Raw genomic sequence first — 7596 nt, 5'->3', positions numbered from 1 at the left:
ATAACAGTCGAATTGGTTATAAAATAGAAACACCTAATTTAAAAGTAAATATTTTGCACCATACTAATCAAATAACCTACGAACAACATGAGCATTTCGGGGTAATGATTTTTTAGATGTCATGCGGTATGTTTTGGTAGGCACCTATATGGGTTATCTAAACTTAAGAAATATAGTTGTTATAAAAATAATATCATTTGTTGACGTGGATGTTTTGACTCGTGTTAGCTTAGCTTTTGAAATATTGCCGTTTTAAAATTATAGTCGTTCAATGCCTTGTAGATACATGATGAAAAAAATTATAAATCTCCGGTCAAAGTGCGGCTGACATGCTGTCTATACGAGTCGTGTAGTCCATTTGCGACTCGTATAGGTCAGCTGTGGTAAGTGAGCTATACGAGCCAAAAAACCTATACGGCTCGTATAGACTGAAAAAAGTTGTCGTCATATTCCTTCCATACAATGCCAATAAATGTAGGCTATATGAGCCGTATAGAGTTGTTCATACACCAAAGAGGGTGGTGTTTGAATATACATCCTTTAAATTTCAATAAATGAAATGCTAGTGTGACATGGGTTTGAAATCATGCACGTACTCATTTCCTTAAATTAAATTTCAATAAAATGAAATGTACAGGTCCGCTACTGAACGAGTTCTTGTTACATCCCCGCCGCAACGCGCAGGCTCCACCACTAATGATTAACATGATGTCTAATAAGTTCAACATGCTAGCCCGTTTATAACACGAGTAAACTCACTTATATTATTTTTTTTCTAAAACTAAAAAAAATCATATATATTATATGGGGAAAGTGAATATGGAGCTGTTAAGCATTTAACCTTACATGTGAAACCCTCAACACTACGTAGTTTTGATTAAAAGTTTTCAAAAACCTGATTTTATTCCTTTATTAATTATGTTTTCTCTCCATGAAACTACAAATTTAGAGTCCCTAATTCTTAATTTAACCCTCATTTAAATTGACAGCCCCTAGTTCTTAATTTAGCGATATGAGAATGAGTAAAATAAATCCTTTTGACAACCTTCATCTAAATTGGAAAACAACGGAAAAATTAGAAGTCAAGTCTCCTGCTACTTTTCAGATGGAAAAGGAGAAACCAAAAAATAGATTTGTGATCTCGAATTTCAATTGCCGCTCACATCATTTTATCATATTTTTAATCATCTTCCTATTCTCATCAAATTAATCTAGTGTTTTATTTTTATTTGTTTCTGTTGACAATGATGAATTAAGAATTAGTCAATTGGTAATAATAAAGCAGATACATAATCAAGGAAAGAAACAAAGGTAGTTTTTTAAAAACTTTAATCAAAACTACGAAGTTTTGATTGTTTCACATGTATGGTTGGCCCATATTCACTTTCCTCATATTATATTATAGGGGCAACTTCATAGAATAGTAACCAACTTTCAAAAGTGTTCCAATTAGGTCACTTAACTTTAAAAAGTGTTCCAATTAGGTCACTCAACTTTCGTGTTTGATTAAATTAAAAGTTTTAACATGTTTTTTTAGCCAATTTCTTTTCTGTTTCACATAGGAAATCTTTTTATCTTTTTTTTGAAGTTGACGTTGAGCGGCGACGTGAATTTTATTTTTTATTTTTAAATTTTAATATAATTAACGTTTTTTTTTTAAATTTAACTACATATATTGCAAATTCCGACACCCACATCTTATCATTCATTTTTTTTTTGACGTACACAAAAATCGGTGAGACTTGGTTTAAAGATTTAGTGATCCGATTTAGGGAAAATATGCATCAGTGATATAATTGGAACACTTTTGAAACTTGGTTAACGTATAAGATTTTCCCTATATTATAATATATTAAATACATAAGTTAAACCCTAGGTCTTCTCTTCTTCGACTGAAGCTCCCAGTCGGCCGTTCTTTCTTCGTTGGCTTAAACCCTAGTGAAGTGATAATTAATATGGCGAAAGGATCAAAGGGTGGTCGTAAAACCCCTCAAAAACCAATTCATGCTTTATCCGATTCCGATATGGACGACGAAATTGATGTTTGTAAGTCTATTAATTAATTAATTTTACCCTCTTTCATTAAAGTCTTTCAATTTGTATACGAAGCTGATTTATTTTCAATTTATTTTTGTTTCAGTTCATAAGCAGAGAGATGTTGTTCCATTGGACTTAGATAACGATGTCGGAGACTCCGATGAAGATAACGTCCAACATGTCTTTGAAATCGAGGTTTGTTTGAAATTAATTACCCACTTTTAGTGTCAAGTGCTTGATTGAATTTTATATGATTTGATTTGTAGGATGATAGTGATGAAGATGACTGAGGAAGACAGAGGCTTTGCTGCAAAAAGTAAGATTTTTTTTCAGTCAAATGATTTTTACTCGTGATTTTAATACTGTTTAAAAGGTAGGCTTTGCTGAATTTAGTTTATAAGTTTTCTAGATTTATAGTTTTTACTAGGGGCGTGCACGATTCGGTTATGGGTTAAAATGAACCATTGGTTTTTAATTTTGTTGGAAACCATCTCGGTTCGGTTTTGGTAATGCCGTTTGAGCTTGAAAATTTTGGGCTGGAGAATGAATTTGGGCCTTAATCATTTGGTAAATTAATAACTAGTTGATTATTATGCATTTGAGTTACATATTATTAAAATTTTATGAATGCGGTCTGGTTCGGTTTTCTCTGTTTATGCTACATGCAAATCCAAAATCGAACCGTAAGTTCGGATTTTACAACAACAGTTGTGCAATCCCACCATAGTTATCAAATGCGATAGGCGCACTCAAGGCGCATAGGCCTCGTCTGGGGCCTAGGCGCAAGGCACAAAAAAAGCGAGGGCCTGAGGATAAAAATGCGCACTTAAATAAAAAATAAAAAATATATTATGTATGCGAAAAATAATACTATTCTTCAAATAAAATAAACAAAAGCTATCATATGACATTTAATATCATCTAATTAGTACCAAAAATTCTTAAATAGTCAAGACTGACCTCTCCAAGATCTAAGTTTCAATAGCACTCCTTGAGTTTTTTTTGCTCGGATTTTATCTTCTCATGTTCTTGGCATAGACAATGCCGAAGCGGTCACCTAGGAACTATGAATCCCACAAATAGCAAAGCTATTGGTAGGGTTTGGGGAGCGTGGGACGTTGGCAAACTTTACATCTATTTCTAGGGATAGAGAGCCAACACCAATATCAAACACTAGAGTTAGTTCGGCTTTTACAAAAACATAAAACCAAATAGTCAGTTTTGTTTTGGTTCGGATTTTTTGGTTTCATGTGCGCTTCTAGTTTTTACATTAGCTTATGATTTACATAATATAATGTATAAGATCATATTTCAATTTTTCTTTCATAGTTGCAAAACAACACAAAAGTTTGAGAGCAAAGCTCGGTGGTGCTGCGGATGAAACGCAAGATGATGTCGAAGATGAAGAGAAGAAAGAAGTTGTATGGGGAAGGAGTAAGAAGTTGTACTATGAACAAGATAAGGTAAATTGTTATATTTAATTTGAAGTTTATTAACTTAGTAATCACATATTTATTATATTGTAAAAAGGGAGATTTGAGCGAGGAAGACGAAGAGGAAGAAGAAAAGGAGGTCGTGAGGCTTCTAAAAGAGAGAGCAAAGGTATATTCAAATGCAGATTACGGTCTTGAAGATGATAGTGGAGATGAACCTACATTTGAGGTATGCATTTATAATATATTATAATATCAGTTTTTTAGAAGTTATTGCTTCTATAGTAGATAAAAAAAACCTTTTTATTTCATTAGAATTTGAGCAAGGGAAAAGGTCAATCAAAAGCTATTGTGGATGATGATGCTCAAGAGGAAACCGACATCCAGGTAGTTACAAAGGATATAAACGCTTTGTCAAAAGAAGAACAAACGGATCTTGTAAACAGGTGACTTTTTTTAGTTCACTATCATATGTTAATTTTTTTTTCACTATAATAATTCAATTTAAACATTTTTTGCTTCACAGTTTAGCGCCAGAATTGGTCGGTTTACTGTCAGAGTTAAATGAAGCTGTTGACCAGCTCGAGTCTAAAGTTGACCCAATTTTAAGCAAGGTATGCTTATTTATCTTTATACGATTATCATTTTTTAAAGAAACTAAAGTCTCTAGTCTAAATTTTTTATGTAGCTTAAAGAAGAAAAGAATGTCAATAAAAACGCTGTTCAATATATGGAAATAAAGAAACAATTACTACTGTCGTATTGCCAAGCAATCAGCTTTCATCTTCTTCTCAAATCAGAAGGTCATCCCGTTCATGATCACCCAGTTCTTGCACGCATTGTGGAGGTTAAAAACTTATTAAATAAGGTTAGTTTAGTAAATTTACTCTTTTTGTATTTATTTTCATTATGTTATCTGCTAATAATTGTTGGAATTGTTATTATAACAGATGGAATCACTCGATGAAAATGTATCAACTGACATTGAAGATTTTCTCAAAAACCATGCCACTACTAAACCCGAGGATTCTCATATGGAGATTGAAACAGTTGACTCTAGTGCTTTGGTCAACAATTCAAATATCACTGAAACGCAAAAACATGTTAGTATATTTAAAACATTCTGTTAATCTTTTATGACTAGTTTCATATATACCCTTGCAAATTTGAAAAAAAAAAAATAATTATACATACCGAACTAAGACTAAAAACATCATTATTACCCAACTTTAATGAATATTTACTTAAGCTAAAAATAGGTACGTTCAAAAATTGAAGTTAAAGTTGGGCATATATGAAAATTTGAAGTTTAAGGGCAAAATGGCCATCAATTAAATTGATTTTAATGAATTGGGTTTATTTGATATTTTAACTACTTTATAAGGGCATATATGGTATTTCTAGTTTGCATGAGTATGTATGATATTTTCCAAGTTTTAGGCGAATATATGAAATGGCCATAATCTTTTATTAGATGCTATGCTAACTTTTTGTTCACCATGTTTAGTCTCGTGTGGGACCCACAGCTGATTCTACATTGGCTTTTGAAAATGGCGGGAAACGTAAGCGTGAGAGTGAGAAAATTGGGTTGCAAAGTGCGGAAATGTTGAAAGTTAGAGCTTCACTTGAGGAGAAATTGAAGCAGAAAGGTGTATTTAATTTAAAATCATCAAAAACTGATGGGGTTAGGAAGAATTCAAAACCGTTAAACGGGTATTTTATTAATCTTTTAAATCATTTGGTTTTGCTTCAAAATGTGTCTTTAATTGGTGTTTCCTTTAATTTAACAGAAAGCTAGAGGCGCGGGATGATTTTGATGATGATGTGTTTGATATTGAAGGAAACCAAAATAAGTCTTCAAATAAGTTGTCTCAGCTTGTATCTCAGACGAAAAAACCGAGGGTATTTATAGTTTTATTCAACATTATTTTATTTATTTATTTTAATTTTAAAGTTTCGTGTGATAATGCTTTTAAAGTTAAAACAATTATCAATGTCTGAAGGTTGTATCTGGAGACGATGATTTACCGAAACGAGATGATATTGGGGAAAGGCGAAGAAAACACGAGATGCGAGTTTTGACAAATGCGGGAATTCATTCAGACGATGATCTTCAAGAAAATGACCGTAATACCTCTGAAGATGATGATGAAGATGGTGAGACCGGAGACAGTGATAGTGATTCAGAATCCGATCTTTATAAACAAACCAAACTCAAACATGATGCCAAATTAGCTGCCAAATCACAGAAATATTCAAGGTATTTTTATATTGTTTTCCATGATTTATAACGTCAAATATAATGAAACCGTCACGTGTCAACATAATGGAAATATTCAATTTTGGTTTTGTAGAAACCGGATTTCGGTTCCTGCAGCATCTGAAACTCTAGTAGACGGAAAGCGTCACATCAATTATGAGGTAATTATTAATTTATTATCATTGTTATCAACGTTTCATTAACGTGTATTTATGGTATTTTCATTAAAGTTTACTTATGGTTTTGGGCTTGTTTTAGATGGAGAAGAATAGAGGGTTGACTCGTAAGCGCAAGAAGGATCTTAAAAACCCGAGAAAGAAATACAAGGTATGCGGCATTGGAAATAAGTTTTTTTTTGGTCAGATTTTGTGATATGTATACACTTGTTGGTAATAACGTCTTTTTGCCGTGTGATATTAACGCGTGCAGATAAAACACCAGAAGAAAAAAGTTGCGAGGAAAGGACAGGTACGGGATGTTAAAAAGCCCGCTGGTCCGTATGGTGGAGAAGTTTCTGGAATCAATACTATTAGCAGAAGCATCAGGTTCAAATGAAAAATCTAGCTGGGAGTTGAGGATTTTTTGTTCTTTGTGTTGAAGGATAATATGATGAGGTTAACACAAATTTTGTTAGATGGTGGTATGGAATTTCTATATAGTTGTTGATTTCTAGTTACTGTTTTTTCGTTATATAATTCCAACCTATATAGGGACTTGGTTTACACCAAGTTCATGTGATTTCACACTTTATTGGTTTTTTATGATATTTATTAGGGGTGCAAACGAGATGAGCCGAGCCCGAGTCGGGCTTGACCAGGCTCGTTTAACTTGCACAGAGCTCGAGCTAAACGAGTCGAGCTCGGCTCTTCTCGAGCTCTATTTTCAAAGCTCGAGCTCTGCTCGTGGCAGATTTTCAAGCTTGAGCTCAGCTCGGGCTCGTCTCGTCTCGTTTACTATTTATCAATATTTTTTATATAATTATAATTATTTTTATATACTTTTCTATTATATTTTACGTATAGAATAATATATATATTATTTAGTTATTTTCATAACATTATATATATTAATTAATAAATATTAAATATATATTTTATAATTATATAAATGACAGGCTCGTTTAGGCTTGCGAGCCAGCTCGAGCTCGATAAGTGATGCTCGGGCTCGGGCTTGGGCCTCTTTATTAAAGAGCTTACTTTTAGGCTTGGGCTCGGGCTTGATAAAGCTCGGCTCGATCGAGCTTTTTAACGAGCCGATCTCGAGTAGCTCGTGAGTAGCTCGGCTCGTTTGCACCCCTAATCTTTATCTACCTTTGTGGTAATATCTTGATTGAAAATCTTATATTATACACGATAATCCAACAATAACAATCATACACAGTATTTCTCACAAATAGCTTAAGCTATCAGTAAGGTTTGAGAAGGGTGGGATGCAGACAAATCTTACCTCTATCTCTAATGATAGATAGGCCATTTCCAGCGAGACCCCAATTTGAAAGTAAATGGATAAACAAATATTGTAAAATAAAATTATATAAATAAAAAAAATAGCAGTATATAAATAATAAACTAAAATAATATGATATTAGTAAGTTTCAAGCAACATTTCATTATAGATATACTAAAACAAAACCAAGGTAAAATTAAGCAAATAATAGTAAGTAGAAAATAATAATTCTAATAGAAAGAATAATAATATAACAATAATAATAAAGGTTATAAAAAGAAATAGCCCCTCCTTCTAATGGTCATTAGTCTTAATTATACGTTTTTAGGAACTCCTATCCTCAACTATCCTTAGAGATGTGCAAGTCTAGCAAATCACGTCTAATCCTCTAACCCTCCTCCCCTCTATAATAAGAGTTTT

The 7596-nt window shown here is 32.8% G+C and overlaps 1 pseudogene across 1 annotated transcript; it reads left to right on the top strand.

The window, feature by feature from the left end:
- The first annotated feature begins 1955 nt into the window (after nt 1-1955).
- LOC143547645 (protein THALLO-like) lies at nt 1956-6285 on the top strand (annotated as a pseudogene). The gene is made up of 15 exons (XR_013137805.1): nt 1956-2046; nt 2141-2232; nt 2304-2353; nt 3367-3500; nt 3568-3699; nt 3786-3916; nt 3997-4084; nt 4159-4338; nt 4421-4573; nt 4978-5183; nt 5261-5372; nt 5474-5730; nt 5825-5891; nt 5989-6057; nt 6160-6285. The product of XR_013137805.1 is annotated as a protein THALLO-like (transcript).
- Nucleotides 6286-7596: the final 1311 nt, after the last annotated feature.

This window comes from Bidens hawaiensis, unplaced genomic scaffold (assembly GCF_021521415.1).
Source record: "Bidens hawaiensis isolate Kalapana, Puna unplaced genomic scaffold, B.hawaiensis_p1.1 tig00014774_1, whole genome shotgun sequence".
NCBI lineage: Eukaryota > Viridiplantae > Streptophyta > Magnoliopsida > Asterales > Asteraceae > Bidens > Bidens hawaiensis.
The sequence above is the reverse complement of the archived record's forward strand: the minus strand, read 5'-3'. Positions and strand labels throughout refer to the sequence as shown.